At 38.6% G+C, this 17,299-nt stretch overlaps 1 long non-coding RNA gene across 4 annotated transcripts in view; it reads left to right on the top strand.

Annotated features, from left to right (window-relative positions):
• The first annotated feature begins 341 nt into the window (after positions 1 to 341).
• LOC135364785 (uncharacterized) overlaps positions 342 to 17,299 on the top strand; it is a 43,558-nt gene continuing 26,600 nt past the window's right edge. The window contains exons 1-5 of one of the 4 annotated variants that reach the window (XR_010412512.1): positions 342 to 1,915; positions 2,686 to 6,712; positions 7,589 to 7,650; positions 9,360 to 9,589; positions 9,709 to 10,068. This is a non-coding gene — a long non-coding RNA (uncharacterized LOC135364785). Of the gene's footprint in view, positions 1,916 to 2,592; positions 6,713 to 6,888; positions 7,651 to 9,359; positions 9,590 to 9,708; positions 10,069 to 17,299 lie in introns of those variants that run through there. The other 3 variants (XR_010412511.1, XR_010412513.1, XR_010412510.1) reach the window with 3 other exon arrangements.

The raw sequence follows: 17,299 nt of genomic DNA, 5'->3' as shown, positions 1-17,299 counted from the left end.
AAGTAGAAAATTATATTAGCTGGAAATACTAATAATTTTGCATTCTCCCTTCAAGTAGGTATACCTCATTTCATTTTCTTGGTTAATTGCATTTTCTTCAGTGTTCAGAACGATATTAAATAATTGTACTGATCTAAGATATCCTTATCTTATTTCTGTCTTTAAAGGAAATACTTCCATTATTTACGCACTAAGCATAATGCCAGCTTTAGAGTTACAGTGTATATTATTTTATAATATTCAGGAAATAGCCATTCAATCCTACATCATAGTTTTTTTTGTTTTTTTGTTTTTTTTTAAAGGTTTTGTTTATTTATTTGAGAGAGAGAGAATGAGAGAGAGAGAACACCTGAGAGGGGATAGAGTCAGAGGATGAAGCAGACTCCCTGCCGAGCAGGAAGCCCGATGCGGGACTCGATCCAGGGACTCCAGGATCATGACCTGAGCCGAAGGCAGTCGCTTAACCAACTGAGCCACCCAGGCGCCCCCATCATAGTTTTTTTTTTTTAAATCTCAAATATATTTGGAATCAAACAAATGTTTTTGGCAGCTAAGAGAGTATGGTATGTTAATTTATTTACTAATGTCAAACTATCCTTGCAGTCTAGAATGAATTACACTTATTCATGATCTATTATCCTTTCAGTATTCCATTCAATGATCTCTTCTAATATTTTATTTAGGGTTTTTTTGGTCAATATTCATAAGTGAGTTTGGTTAGTAGCTTTCTTTTTGTTAAGATTTGGCAATAATGTCATGTTGCTTATAACATGTATTTGAAATGTATCCTTTTCCTTTAAACTGTTCCAGGGCTCAGCAGAGAAGTTTATCCTATTTGGCTTTTAAAGATTGGGTGCCTGGGTGGTTCAGCTGATTAAGCGTCTGCCTTTGGCTTAGATCATGATCCCAGGGTCCTGGGATTGAGTCCCGCATCAGGCTCTCTGCTCGGTGGGGAGGCCCTCTGCCTCTTCCCTCACTACCCCCTGCTCGTGCTCTCTTGCTCACTCTCTCAAATAAATAAATAAAATCTTAAAAAAAACCTTTTTTTAAAGGATTTGCTCACATGATTATACTGGGTCTTTCTGAGAGGTGGCTTTTAAAAAAAGCTTTTTTGTTTTCTTCTGACTTTGGTTTCAAGGTAAGAAAGACTTTCCAATTTAATTTTATTAAAAGTGTTTGGTCACACTTTTGTATTGCCTGTTAAAAATGTCTATCTTTAGCTAATTTTGTGCTTGTTCTTTAAGAAGATATTATATCATATTTTGGGTTAAATACTAATTAAATATTTTATGCTAATATTTTGATAAAGAATGCATTTTTCAAGCAGCACAACAACTCTGACAACAACAACAAAATACTTGGCTGAGTTGGCCATAGCTGAGTTAAATTTTAACTGGTGACAGTTACCCTAATTTCAAAGCTGAATATTATTACATAAGATTTGCCCTATGTATGCAAGCGTCAAAAAAACGTTTCTTCTCTATGGAATTTTTTTCTAAAAGCTTTTTCCGTATTTCTCTTTTGGGGATGCATAGATATCTGATTTCACAGTTCTCATTCCCTTTCCTAAGCCAAGAAGAGAAGCCCATCCTCTCTGAAAGAATTTGTCTTCATGCAACAGTGAGATCTCACGGGCAAATTCTTAGCGACGTGATTATCTTCTGGGTGCAGAACTCTAGTGGCCTGGGGCTTCATGAATGCTAGGAGACATCACCGGTTAGAGGAAAGGAAACAAGAATAAGAGAAACCAGACCAACTAAGCTGCAGCAACCTGTGATCTGGCCACACTTTCCCCACCTTCCTCTTGCAACCCAGGGAAGCTTCCAGGAAAGCTCATACTGGATCTAGAATTTCTCTAAGGATTTCCTCACTCATGATAAGATTCAACAATCTAACTTTAATACTAGACTATGTGGTGAGTGCTCTTGGGCTTGCTATTACTTGAAATGATGAAAATACAATTTTCTGAAGCTAAAATGGAATGCTGATGATACGAAAAGATTTCATATTGATATTTAAATGACTGAAATATATAATTAGTATTAAATTGCTTTTTAAAAACAGTTGATCTAGGCATTCGGCTTGGGAAAATGATCAGAAATAAGGTAAAGATTTGTATACAAATCAATTTATCTCAACATTGTTTCTGTAACCTTTATAGAGCCACCATCCAAAAGTTGTTATATGAGCAAAGAAACACAGATTAATAACAATGACAACCAAACACAATTTCAAAATAATTCAGGTTCTATATTCATTAGGGTCCTTTGATTATAAGCACCAAAAAGTAACTGTGGCTTACTTAGGCAACAAGGGAATTTGTTAGAAGGATGTGGATAAACCATGGATATGAAGGAAAAGTTGAATATCTAGTTCTTGTAAAAGATGGTCAAAGGAACAAAAGAATGATCCCCATAGGGCACCACCATCAGGATGAACTAGTCCCAACTGCTTCCCATCCTTTGGTCACTTTACTCAAGATTCAAATACCTGGAAAGAAGATTCTGAATAGCCTTACTTGTCCACCATTTGACCAGGACAACACTGATACCTCGAGTAACAGTTGTTGTTTTTTTTTTTTTTTTTTTTTTGTTTGTTTTTACCACGACTCCATAGAATAGGGAGGGATAGCAGAGATTGACATCTCTGGGATGCCATAAACTACATTCACGATTTCCCTTGCAGCTCAGTGGGGACTACGTGACTGAATTCTCAGCCATGGAATGGGGCAAAAGTGATGTATGCCATCTCCAGCTCTGGCCCCTTAAAACTCCTGCAGGATTGGTATTCTCTCTGCTCACCTCCATGCAGGATGCTGAAGGACCAGTGCAAGACTCAGAGGCCCTGGGGGATGTCAGATCCATCCATGGAAGTTGCTGAGTTCCTACGTCATCCCATGAAGGCCACCCACCGAACATCCATTAGAGAGTGACATGTGCAAGAAATGAACTTTAATGAAATCTGGGGGGTTGTTTGTTTCAGAAGTTAGGGTGCCCTAATAGTCAAAGATGAATGGTGGGCTGGCAAAAAGAACAAAACAAAACAAAAAACTGATTCCATTTCCGTTTTCATACTTGCCATTTTAAAACACAGTGAGGAGGTTAGAGAGACCACTGCAATAGCTCTCATCTCCCATCTATTTCTCTCACATAGCTACTCCCACATCTTATCCTCATATTCTCAGAAAATTCCTCTTCCAGTCCTAGAACACACAGCTCTTATTCTTCAACCTCAACTTCACTTCTTTCCTTCCAAATCTGCATCACAAAATCTCGAAGGATCATTAGGTGAAATACCTGAGGGTGGGAGAGAGAGAGAAACCAAACAGCTGTCAGCAAAGGGGAAATAGTGGGAAAATTCATTTTTCCCACAATAAAGAATATTGTAACATTTATGACAGTGAAAATTTGGAAACCACTTAAATGTGAAACAATTGGAAAATGGTTAAATAAATTATGGCACACTTGGTACTGGATGTATGAACAAGATATAGTCCCTATGCTCATAGAGCTTATAGTCTAGTAGAAATATTTTACAGCCATCAACAACAAACATGTTTTGAAAATATAGTTAATAATATGAAAAGAAAACTAATGGTATAATATCTAGTGAAAAACTCCAGGTAAGGAGCTGCATATATAGTAATAAAATCCCAATTAAAAAAAATGATATAAGTAAGTCTTTATATATATGTGTGTTTGTACATAGATATGTAAGTGTGTATACCAAACTGTTAAAAGTGATTATCTCTGGATATCAACATTACAGGGGATTCTTCTTTCCTTTTATATACTTTTCTATATTTTCAAATGTTAAAGATAAGTAAATTTTTAATAGTGGGTTTACAAACTATTATTATTCTTTCCCTATAATTTCCTACATTTTTCAAATGTTAATAGAATGTATAATTGGAAAAAAGCAGCAATTGGTTTTCAGTATTTGATACCACTGTATCCTGAGAGATGCAGAAGTGGCCTCCTGATTTAGTAGACTTTTGCCTCCAATAGCTCCAAGGACCTCTGTGTGTGTGTGTGTGTGTAATCTATTATGTATTATACATATAATCTAATTGGATTTTTACAACAGAGTGGAGTATTCCCAGAGCATAAACAATTTGCATATGCTTACTTTGACTATGTCACCATGGACTCTAATGAAATTGGGCTGGCTTCCCCTTCAAAATACAAGCACTAGAATTTCACCAGATGGCTTTTAAGCAAGCAAATTCATATTCTTAAAATATGGAGATGAAATGATTAAGAGCACTGGGCAATTCTGTTCAAATTTATTTAGGAATTTTGCTATGCTTTCCTCTTGCCAATATAGAAATCTATAGAGATATTAAAATGCAATTTACATTGTGCTTAAAGAAAATGACTTTTGCTTAATACAATACAGAGCCACTGAATGCTAACCCCCATGACATGTGTGCCTCCTTGAACTACCAAATACCATTGAGAGGAGTGAGTGAATTATCGTAGGTGATTTTAATTTAGATTACTAAAACATTTCCATAGACATAGAAGTCTGAGTTGATTAAACTTTAAACTTATCTGATTATAGCACTTATTATATTATGGTTGAAGTTACAGGAAAGTACTTCAATTGATTGGATAATTATGAATAAATAGGGAAGGATATGACTTAGAAAATGTGTTTCAATTATTTAAGTGATTACTATGTGAAGGAAATTAAGAAACTGAAATTGACTTGACACTGTATCAGATTGCCAGGCAGAAACTCTGACTATGAATAACTTCATGGTGTCTATAATGCCATCAGTTTAGACACAGGTCTTAATTATTCTCTTAGTTTACTATTTACTTAGTTTAAGAGATAAAAAGATAAGGATAAAAATATGAAAATTCAACTAATAGAAGCATTTCACCAATTGGCAATTTGTCTCTAGCTCATTACCTCAGTTGTTTTTAGAGAAGTCTCCCTACAAAAGTGCGATCAGGTGTGCTAAACAGATCTCAGAAAAGGAATCATGAAAGGTATTTTTACTGGTTCATTTGGTCTCGGACTTCTAATTCCCATTGACAGAGGGGATCTTGTCTTGTAATTTAAATACCCGTAAGATGTTATTCTATCAAATCTTTTCTTTTGCTGAGGCTATGAGTAGTTGGATAAATTCCTGGCCACATACGTAGGAAGTGGTAGAAGAGCAAGTCAAAGGCTGCTTTTCAGATTCGAAAGCCCACACATCCTCCCAGTTCCCAGGATGCGTGCTGCCATGTCCCATTGCATCAGACTTTGGTCAACTTGGAAGACTTTTTTCAGGTTCATCAAATCTTTCTAGTCATGTGACCACAGATGACTACATCTCTCATTAGAGTGGAACATTTGTTACAATTGCTGAACCAAAATTGATAAATTATTATTAACCGAAGTCCATAGTTTACATGAGGGCTCACTCTATGTCTTATACATCCTATGGGTTTGCCAAATGTGTAAGGACATGGAGCCACACATGTAGTGTCATACAGAATAGTTTTACTGCTCTAAAAATTCTCTGTGTTCCACCTATTCATTCCTCCTTACCCCAGACCCCTGGAAATCACGGGTCATTTTGCTGTCTCTGTAGTTTTACCTTCTCAAGAATGTCGTATGGTTGGAATCATGCAGTATGTATCCTTTTGAGACTGGCTTTTTTCACTTAGCAACATGCATTTAAGGTTCCTCCATGTCTTTTCATGGCTTGATAGCTCATTTATTTTTAGCACTGAATAATATTCCATTTTCTGAATGTACTACAGTTTATCCATTTGTCTACTGAAGGACATCTTGGTTGACAATTATGAATAAACCTGCTATAAACATCCATGTGCAATTTTTGCGTGAACAAAGCCACACAAAAGTTTTCCATTCCTTTCGGTAAATACCAAGGAGTGCAATTGCTGAATCATATATAGGGATATTTTTAATTTTGTTAGAGACAGCTAAATTGTCTTCCAAAGTGGCTGTACCATTTTGCATTCCCACTAGCAATAAATGAGAGCCCTTGTCCACATCCTTGCCAACATTTGTTGTTGTAAGTGTTCTGGTTTTTGGCCATCCTAATAGGTATGTAGTGGTATCTTGTTTTAATTTACATTTCCCTGATGATATATGATGTATGCTTATTTGCCACTTGTATATCTTCTTTGACAAGGTGTCTATTAAGGTCTTTGTCCCATTTTTTAATTGGGTTGTTTGTTTTCTTATGCACAATCTAATTTAATGTAGTTCTCAATCTTTATAAGTAAAGTCTTTTACTTTGTTTCTTGCATAACTCTCCCCTGCCTTCTCAAATAAATTACCAGGTTTGTTTTGCTAATATATTAAGATTTCTTGCAATTATGTTCATGAGTGAGGTTTGGTTTGTAGGTTTCTTTTCTTGCAATGTTTTTAGCAAGCTTTGATAATGAAGCTTCATAAATTATATTAGTGTTCTCTTTGTATATTCTTTGGTAATGTTGTCCTGTAAAGTCAGCTTTCTGTGAGACTATGATTTTTTTTGTATAGGTTTTTAATTACAGACTCAGACTTTCAAATTGTTATGGACTGTTCAGATTTATTATTTCTTCTGTATCAGTTTTTGTAAGTTTTATTTTTCTAGAAACTTATCTAATTCATCTCTTCTTTTTTCTTCAGCTAATATCTCCAGGAGTTGATAAGTTTTATTATTTTTTTAAGCACACAAGTTTTGGCATAGTTAATATTTTCTATTGTAAGTATTATTTCTAGTTCATTAATTTCTTCTCTTCATTATCTTACATTTTCTGCTTTATTTTAATTTTCTATGTTTTTAGACTTTCTTGAGATGGATGTTTTTTCTCATTGATTTTAGCCTTCTTTGCTAAGACATACTTTAAAATTATACATTTGTCTCTAGTTGTGTTTTATGAGTTTTGACATGCCATTTTTTATTGAAGTATAGTTGACACATAATGGTATATTCATTTCAGATGTAAAACATAATGACTGGACAAGTTTATACATTATGCTATGCCCACCAGAAGTTTAGCTACCATCTATCACTACATAATGCTATACCATTGAATATATTCCCTATGCTGTACCTTTCATCCCTGGGACTTATTCATTCCATCACTGGAAGGCTGAACATTCCCCCCCAACTTCACCCATTTTGCCCATCCCCCTACACATCTCCCCTCTGGCAACCACCAGTTTGTTCTCTGTATTTATGAGTCTGTTTCTACTTTGTTTGTTTTATTTTTTAGATTCCAAATGTAAGTGAAATCATATGGTATTTGTGTTTCTCTGTCTGGCTTATTTCACTTAGCATAATACCCTCTAGGTCCATCCATGTTGTCACAAATGGCAAGATCTCATTCTTTTTTATGGCTGAATAATATTCCATTTTATGTATATGCCACATCTTTATCCATTCATCTATTGATGGACACTCAGACTGCTTCCATATCTTGGAATTCTAAGGGGAGACTTTTTCCCAACTCCTTCCACAGCCAAGGTCAAGAGAGTCATGTATTCCTATTGTCTCCCTCAAGGGTGAAAATCCTTGGTAGGAGGAGGAGCTTCAGATTCAATTAGAAGTCTCTGACTTCTTCCCTTGTTTTCACAGATTTGTTTCCCGTCTCCCTTAGGTCTGTTAAATCCCAGGCTCTGGACCTCCTAGGGTAAATGGTAAGCTAATGCCTGCTTTCAGCTCTTACATAGTTCTTTCTTCACTGGCTCAGCCATGAATTAAAAAGGGTTTAAAAAGATTTCATGCAGAATTTTAAGTGTTAGGGTCGTTCCAGGAGCAGTTTCTGTAAAGTCTAGTCAACCATATTGCTGGTACAGATATCTCCCCCTTGTTATTTTATAATTTGTGATTCTAAAATGACTTGATTAATGACTATTATGCTATGGTCACATTTGTTACACACCAACCCTTCCCTGTTTGCATTTGCCTAGGTGTACATAAGTCCAGTCCAGTTTGACTAAAAGGAAGGGAAATTCAGCCGTGATCTGGAAGTTTAGTACATTGTACACATCAAACATTTAGATTATTGATTAGATTCTTCATCACTAAGAGGTGCAGTGTTGTCGAGACACATCAACAGTCTGCATGTCCTGACTTGCTGCTATTGTTTGAGATATAAGAATAATTCATCCATTTTGGTTTTGGCTCATCTTTCCATCTCACTGCTGCTCTATCTTTTGTTTAAAAATACCAACCACATTTTAAAAATAGGAGGCATTATTTTAGAACTAGAGGTTAGTATAAGAGTGCAGCTAAGCCATGGTGACATATAATTCTGATGATAATCAATTCCTTTCTTAGCATATTTTCTTGAGGATGGGATGACATAGCAGAGGACATTAATATCACCAGTCACACTGATACATTACTGAACTTTTTATTTTGGAGCATTAGGAAAAACTTGGAAACCAAAGAGTAATTTGGGGTTTGTTAGAGAGTTCACTAATGATGATTTCTGTTATAATTTATTAATCCCATTTTACCCACATGGAATTTCAGACTATTAATCAGATGATTTACCAGTATATTGAGAAGTGCCATAAACTAGGAGAAAAATAGAAGCAAACATATTAGTTCTTATGAATAAACCAAGCTTCTTCCTAGAATTTTCTTCAGATAGTTTCTAAATAATGAGATGTGCCAAATTCTGCATTTATTGTTTCACTTGTTCTACAAGCTGGAATAAAATTGACACTTGTTCATTAATGTCCATCTGAGGTCAACAAAGCACAAGTTTGTTATTGTTCTAAGCTCTCACTGGTGTCCACAAATACCCTTCTTGCATGAAAATGACACACAATAGTAATTCACCTTAAGAGGGTTGTTGGGGGGATTGACTTCAGCAATGAAGACAGATTTGGTCTAAATTACTCACACCTGCCAGTTGAGTAGCCCAACACCTCATCTGACGACAATAACAAGAGGAATAATAATCAAACAAGCTGATGTTGCTGTAGTGTTTTATAATTTACAAAGAGGTTTACCTTTTTCAGACTCTCCCATGAGCCCCTTGAAGTTGACAAGGGCAGGATTTTATTTTATTTATTTATTTTTTTAAGATCTTATTTATTTGACAGAGAGAGACACAGCGAGAGAGAGAACACAAGCAGGGGGAGTGGGAGAGGGAGAAGCAGGCTTCCCACAGAGCAGGGAGCCCGATGCGGGGCTCGATCCCAGGACCCTGGGATCATGACCTGAGCCGAAGGCGGACGCTTAACGACTGAGCCACCCAGGCGCCCCAAGGGCAGGATTTTAAATTCCTCCTTTCACAAATGAGGAAACCAAGGCTTAGAGAGATTACATGACACAGCTGAGACTGAATTTCCAGCGTCTTGATTCTCCATAGAGTGTCCTGTTGCCATTCCAGCCTGGTGATTCGGCAGGGCTCTTGTTGCTGCGGGAGGAGAGTCCAAACAAAGCAGAGGATAGATCTTGGCCACATGGACATGATTTCCTGACACTCTCATGTTATGAATTTCCTGAGGCCTCTCATGTTATGACTTCTGTGTGCTTAACCAATACCTTAAGCATCAATTATTTTGGAATAAAACAAAATAAAACCAAACACATAAAAAAACTTTTACCAGGAAGTGTTTGGTGAGTGCAATGAAGGGAGGGGTTGGAAAGGTGAGAGGGTGTGGTACTTTGGGAGTTTATTCTTTTATCTTTTTTTTTTCTGTTATTAATCGAGTTAATCTTGTTTCCTTGATTCTCAGTGGTATGAAGTTCTCTGGAACGTTCCTCCTGTGTCATGCCTCCCTTTTTTGCCCTGCTCTTGATTCGCATTGGATGGAGGTGGTTAATATACTGGAGCCCGGTGAAGTGACAAAGAGCATTTCTCAAAGAAACCTGAGCAAAGTGATGTGAATGTTTGACAGCTTTTCTTTCACTTGTATGAAGACCTGAATGCTCCTGGAAGCCACTTTTCTAAGCCCTCTCCAGGTTTTGCCATGCAGGTCCATGTCCAAATGGAAACCAGCTTCCTGAAACATGAATTGAGGAATTGTCCAGTAGAGAGATTCAAAATGGCAAGAGAAGACAGTGCCCTGAGGTTTGTCAGACTGTTGATGTGACAGGTTTGTACCAAAAGTGTCTAGTTTCATTGCATTTTGTTGTATTGGAGGGTCTTTTTTTTTTTGCAATAATGGGTGCTTTTCTTTTTCAACTACTCTATCCAACCTGTCACAAGTCCTGTATGGCCCACCTTTTCAATAGTATATCTCCATTCCTCTCTCTGTGATCCCACTACCTTGCCTGGTTCAAGCTTGAGCACTTCTCAAATACACTAATCCATCGACTTTCTAACCAGTCTCTCTGCCTCCATTTTGGTCCCCACCACCACTCGCCCTTCATGGTGCTGTCTGAGTGGGATTGTTATAAAATGCAATGCTAATCATGGCACTCCTTATGTAGACTCTTTCACTGTTGTCTTATGCTTTTCATTAGTTTAGCACAGAAGACTTTCCAGATGTTGGCTCTTACCTCCTCCATAGCCTCATTTTTCACTCAAGTACCCTTTGTGTAGCCAAACTAAACCACTTGCAGTTGTCTGAAAGTGTCATGGTATCCCAGAGAAGTTACTTTAATCCTTCATCAGGGATAACCCTACCGCAACCCAGATGTTGAACTGATTCAAGAACTTCCAGACAGTCAAGTATGATGTGGCAGGATGATGTCCTCAGCTCCTACCTGCTTGTGCGAAGGGACCATCCACGGGATATGATTCAGGGGCAAGCATGTTCCCTCTCCCTCCTTCTGCTCTCAGTGAATGCAACTGTGCCTGAGTATCGTATAGCCCCACGATAGGCCTTGTCACATTAAGGTGTTGTCTTCAAATGTCAAAGACAGCAAGAGAGTAAGTGGCCACAAAGAGGTTTAAATCCATTCTTTAGAAAACTGAACCATGGGGCGCCTGGGTGGCTCAGTTGGTTAAGCATCTGCCTTCAGCTCAGGTCATGATCCCGGGGTCCTGGGATCCAGCCCCACATCGGGTTCCCTGCTCTGCGGGAAGCCTGCTTCTCCCTCTGCCCGCTGCTCCCCCTGCTTGTGCTCTCTCTCTCGCTGTGTCTCTGTCTGTCAAATAAATAATAAAATCTTTAAAAAAAGAAAAGAAAAGAAAACTGAACCAGAGTTTCCTTTTCAAAGGAGCTTTCCCTCAGACCACGCAGTTAACGGTGACAGCTGGGCTGGAATCCAGGGCCTTCGGCCTACGGTTCTGTGTTCCCTGTGCTGTGACTTGCTGCCAGTTAGGTCATTCTCAGCCCCTGTGGGGGTGACTAGCGCGCTTGCCCAGATGCAGACGCCTGGGCCCTGCCCCCAGTCATTCTGGGCCAGCAGGTCTCTGCGGACTTGGGAAGGACCATGTTCTGCCATCCCCTGGGGCATTGTGATGCGGGATAGAGAGGAAAGGCTAAGCTCATCAGAGCACAGCCATTCCGGTTCTCAGGGAACTTGGGAGTCTGTGGGGAGACCTAGGTCTGCCAGTGAGGCTTGTATGGCAGGGGAATGTTGGAGAGGGCCAGGGGTGTAATCTGCTGCCTTGTGCTTCTTATAGAAAATGTAATCTTTAAGAGGAACAGAATTAGGCTCTTGAAATGTACCCTCTACTTAGAAACAGTAACTGCCATAAGTAGATCTGAGAGGAATATCAGACCAATGTCTGAGGGGGGTGGGGGATGGGCCACTGAGGGCTCAGTCGGTTCTCCCTCCCCCACAGGGTACTGCTCTCGTGCATGGCCCTGGGACTTTCACCAGTTAGTCATACTGTCATACAGTCGTTGGTCCCTTTCCAAGCCTCTGTGGTTGGGGCTATTTGTGGCTTGGCTCTGGATTTCCTGGTACGTTATCCACAAAGGGCATCAAGAAGGGAGTGGTAGCTTATCACTTAGCACAGGCTTTATACTGCAGAATTTCCCGATACTGCTAAAAAATGGTTCCTCTTTCTTCTAACTAAAGGATTTTTTTTTTTTTTGGGGGGGGGAGACCGGATTGTATTCAAATTAGATAGAAAACTTTCTTAAATCATTGTTTATAGACTAGAGGGGGCCTACTCGTCTTGACCCCTTGGGATTGATGCCAAGCCCATGCCTTAGTGAGCATTTGTGAAGCGTAGTTTTCCTTGCAGGGGTGATCCTTTGGTTCCCAACACTGAAGGCTGGATGAATTTATGCTGAGGGGACCTTAATGATCTAACCTTTATAATATTTTATAAGTGAGGAAAGGAAGGCCAAGCATGAGATGGTAGAATAAGAGTGGATTGGGTGCCCATGAATAGAGGGAGCTCTGGACAGGAAGAGAGGGGGCAGGTTACATTTCAAGGCATTTGTGATTCTCTGATGAACCAACCTCCCAGGCTTGCCTCTCTGGGGTCTGTAGGCCCGTAAGATACTGACACATCACTGGACAGGTTGGTTCTGAGATTCTTGGGTTTTAAATCCAGGCGATCTCCTATTGCCTTTCTGAGCACCTTAATTTGATCTCCTGTTTGTTTCACAAACAAGTGATGTAGAGAAGGGGAGGGCCCTTGATTTTGAAGGCCAGCAATCCTGGGCACATTCATGACTCACTTCTTCTTTTAGAGAGAGGAGGTTGAGGTTTTAGTTAATAGTGGTATCATTTCTCCTTCACAGAGAAAGGATCCTCATTTCAATTTATCTTGGGTCTCAGTGATAGCATGTATGTATGTATGTAGATATATATAATAGATGTTTGTATATATAATAGATGTACATATATATATGTGTGTGTTTATAGTAGATAGATGTTGCATGTATATGTGTACTAACAGTGTCTGTCTGTCCCTAAAGTTGTGGATGTTGCCTGATTTTATGGCTTTAGTGTCTCCTGGTATCTCAGCTGAGGACTCCCCACTCTAGATTTCAATCCAGTGGAACCTGACTCTCTCTGACCCCTCAGTGACTCTTCAGGCAAGAACAATGGTGGGTACAGGTGGATTGGACACCAGTGCTGACTTCGATGGGGATCCCTTATAAAGTATGCCAGAAGGATAATTTTGACACTCCATCCTTCATTACAACATTTTATCTCTTTATTAAAAGAACAGGGTAAACTAAATCTGCAATGCTATATCCTTTAACACCTTTTCCCTTTTCCCCTCACTTTCCTTTTTATTTCAAATTAACTCTGGTCTTAGAGTCCAGACTCTTCCCAGGGGCTGGACACTGGACCCTGAAATAACAATCCCTTACCTCCCCTTCCTCAACACCCGATTCTCCTTTCCCACTAATTTTTTTTTGGTATCACCACTCTCTTCATTAGTTTGATTATTGTCTAGCTGGTTCCACTAGAAATTGAATTCTGTAAGGATAGGGATTTTCATGTGTTTTGTTTACTGCTGTGTCCGTAGCTCCTAGAAGACTATCTGATGCACAGTCATTGCTGAAAAAAATGTTTGTTGAATGAATGAAATGTGGGGGCAGGTGAAATACTTAAAGTATGGCTGGAGCAAAGGAAGAAGAAACACATAGACAGAAGCTTAGCATCTCCTCTTCTGCACCTGGCTTTTTAGCGCTCCTAGATCCCATCTTCTAAGACGTGGGACCAGAGTCTGTGTTAGACAAATAGGTTAAGGACAAAAAGGCAGTGGGCGTTATATGGTCTCTTGTAACCAGGAAACACAGGGCTGGGGCTGGGGATGCAAAACAGCCCCAGGTCCGTGGCTCTCTAGCTTTTTTTCTCAGCTTCTACAGTATTTCTTGGCTTCGTTCGTTCTTCTGGTGCCCTCACACGGCAGAGGACACGGCTGCTGGAAGCTCTAAAATAGTATCTTTAGGGGCACCTGACTGGCTGAATCAATAGAATATGTGACTCTTGATCTCGGGGTGGTGAGTTCAAGCCCCATGTTGGGCGTAGAGCTAGAAATAACTAACTAACTAACTAACTAACTAACTAAATAAATAAATAAAACATTACCTTTACAGCTCTCAATCAAGGGGAAAGAAAGAATATTTTTCTCACTGTCTGCATATAAAATTCTAGAAAGTAACTCCATTTAGTGTAACTTGGCCAACTCCTCCAACTAGGGTTTAGAACCAGTTCAAGCTCCTCTGCTCGCCACATGACAGGCCAGTAAGATGAGAGGCAAGATGTTGGGGTAGAAAAGTGACTTTATGTGGAAAGCCAGCACACTGAGATTGGAGACTATCGTCCCCAAAAACCACTTCCCCTCAGCGTGAAATTTAAGCTTCTGTAACGTCAGCAAAAGGGGGAAGCGGGGGAGGATTGAGTCAATAGGTGACTGACCTCTGTAGACATCCGAGGAAGGTCGTGTAATTTTTGTCCTTGGTCAGTTGATCTTTGTGTACAGGGATCTGGCCATGTTGTTCCCGTTAATCTTGGACATAACGTAGTCCTATCTGTATGTACTTCCTTATCTTCACAAGAGAGGTAGGTTTGGGGCAAAAAAGCAGTTTTTACAAATCTTAGCTGTAAGCAAAATTCCTTCAATGATTAACATGCCTATGTGGAGGGCATATCAGAAGCTTCTAAGCCGTAGGTCCCAGCACCAAGGGAAATAGAGGCAATGTGAAGTCAGACATGCTAAGTTTCTCCCTGTTACAGATCTAAGCTCCAAGAAACTAGGAGCATTTTCACTTTTGCTCACTGCTGAATTTCAAGATCCTAGAATAGCGCATGGCGCAAAGTAGGTGCTCAATAATTATTGAAGGGATGAATGACTTACTCTGACAGGAGCAGGATGCTAACTAGCAGCTGAACTATAAACAGATGAAATGAGGCCACTGTTGTTACCCCCACCCCCCACCAAAAATATTGAATAGACCAAGAGAGGAAGGGTGCTGGGTAGCTAAAACATTAGGCAGCCACCTTTGAGTCTAAAAGTCTTTATGATTGTTTTTTCAATCAGAAGTAGTAATTTTCCCTTTTAATCTTAGAGTCCCCTTGTGGGAAAGCTTTGATTGATGGGATTAAGGATTAAGGTTGAAACAAACTATGGTCATCTTCTAGGTATTAGCATGGTGGGACAAAACGCCATTTTTCTAGTTACAAAATTGTTGTAGAAATAAAAGGATTAAATGTGTGAAGGGACTAAAGGATGGATACATAGGCACACAAATTATTTTAGAAGTTGGTTAACAATATCACACCTGATTTTTAAAAATTTAAAAGTAGAAAGGCATGGGGCGCCTGGGTGGCTCAGTCGTTAAGCGTCTGCCTTCGGCTCAGGTCATGATCCCAGGGTCCTGGGATCGAGCCCCGCATCAGGCTCCCTGCTCCACGGGAAGCCTGCTTCTCCCTCTCCCACTCCCGCTGCTTGTGTTCCCTCTCTCGCTGTATCTCTCTCTGTAAAATAAATAAAATCTTAAAAAAAAAAAAAAAGTAGAAAGGCATATGTGTGGTACGTTTTCATAGATTAAAAGAAGGGAATGTCCTTCATGGACAACTCAACAACATTTACTAAAAATCTCTAAAATTGTTTGTATTTTTTGATTAGCGAAACTAGTTTTTCTAAAAATCTCTCCTAGGGAAATAATAAGAAATGTGCAAAAAATTTATGTCAAGTTACAATTACAGTTACTTATAATAGGAAAAAAAACCCCACAACTTCTAAAAAACAGGAATTAGCTAATCTGTGATATATTCATATATAAAATAAGACAAAAATTATGTTTCAGGACACCAATAACATAGAAGATTGTTCCTGGGATATTGTTAATTGAAAAAAGCATGATCGGAGGGGCATCTGGGTAGCTCAGTTAAACACCTGCCTTTGGCTCAGGTCATGATCCCAGGGTCCTGGGATCAAGTCTCAATCAGGCTCCCTGTTCTGCGGGAAGCCTGCTTCTCCCTCCCCCACTCCCCTTGCTTGTGTTCCCTCTCTCACTGTGTCTTTCTCTGTCAAATAAATAAATAAAATCTTTAAAAAAAATTTTTTTTTAATTTCAAAAAAAAAGAAAAAAGCATGATTGGAGATCACGATGTGGAGCATGATTCCAACTTTATTTAAAAAACTATCATTTGAACAGTGTGGTTCTCTTGACATAAAAGTTTTAAATTATTCCTGGTGGATATTATTTTCTTCTTTATGCTTTTCTGTGAATTTTGAATTTTTACGGGGAACACATATTTCTTTTGTAACAATATTAAATATAAAAAGACCTTAATATTTTTTGTTTGTAATTTTCCCAATATTCTTTGTATATAGAGCTTAAATAGCTAACCAGTTATATTTGACGTGCTGAAATTTACACTGAGGTATTTGGAAATGCATGTATCCTGTGGACCTTTTCTTTTTTCTGGCTGGAGGAATTTGGTCCTGCAGCTTTTATTTCTGCCATAAGTGCACATGTTTCCTCTTCTCAAATGATCTGCACTGAAATTCCCTGCAAGAAAAAAGTGTCTAGGAGTTATTGTAGAGAACCCACCGTAAACATTTCCGGATGTGAAACTTTAAATGTAACAGACATGTGGATTTGCTTTCTCTTATAAAATCTACCACCACTGGGTTGCTAGCAAGCCCTGTGAACAGCTGGAGGGTGGGATCTATGCATAGAATTAGAACAATGTGGGAGGAATGGAAGAGGTGATTTTAAGAGGACTAATTAATTAAAGGAATAGCAGAATGGTGTGAGGCAGGCGGGAATTCAGGAACATTTCTTGTTTTCATGCAAACAAGCTTGGGGCAGGGGGGAAAAGACAGAAAATAAATAGAAGCTGAAGCAAATCCACCGTATTACTCAAGAAAATGTGTTCCTAATTCTTCAGTGTGCCAAAGTGATTCTACAGGTCCAAAATGTTTTACTCTTTAATTCAAGCCAAAGAAAACACTTGGTATTGCTACTGATCCATTTTTTTTTAATGTTTTTTTTCTTAAAGTACAACTTTTAAAGTGTCTTGTTGATGTTAATGGTTCTGCGTTTGTATAACAAAAAGTTGACAGAAAAATATGTTGTTTACCTTGAGAGGAACAAAGCAGTCAGAAAAAATTATAGAGAAGGATTAGTCACTCAAGAAGGAATGTAGATTTAAATAAGTAAGTGTTGCAGCAAAAATCTTTAGGATTTTAATCACCCTAATTTTGCAAGAATTTACCATATTTTCAGCAAGAAAGCTCAAACTTAAGACAGATTATTTAAAAAAAGTTTCTTATGGATAACTACCTTAAAGAAACAATAATATGGGAAGATTACTTTGCTCAGAATAGTTGAAAAGTTGGAAAACTTTGTCTGTCTAGTAATAGAGCAATGGTTATATGATATGTTGTCATATATTCACTGACTGTAATAGGATAAAAATATTAAAATGATGCTTATAAACACTCTGCAGCAG

The sequence above is a fragment of the Mirounga angustirostris genome, unplaced genomic scaffold, assembly GCF_029215605.1.
Source record: "Mirounga angustirostris isolate CCGP_5_RB_7025 unplaced genomic scaffold, mMirAng1.0.hap1 SCAF_6, whole genome shotgun sequence".
In the NCBI taxonomy this organism is placed as follows: domain Eukaryota; kingdom Metazoa; phylum Chordata; class Mammalia; order Carnivora; family Phocidae; genus Mirounga; species Mirounga angustirostris.
Note: the sequence above shows the minus strand (reverse complement) of the source record. Positions and strands in the feature narration are given on the sequence as shown.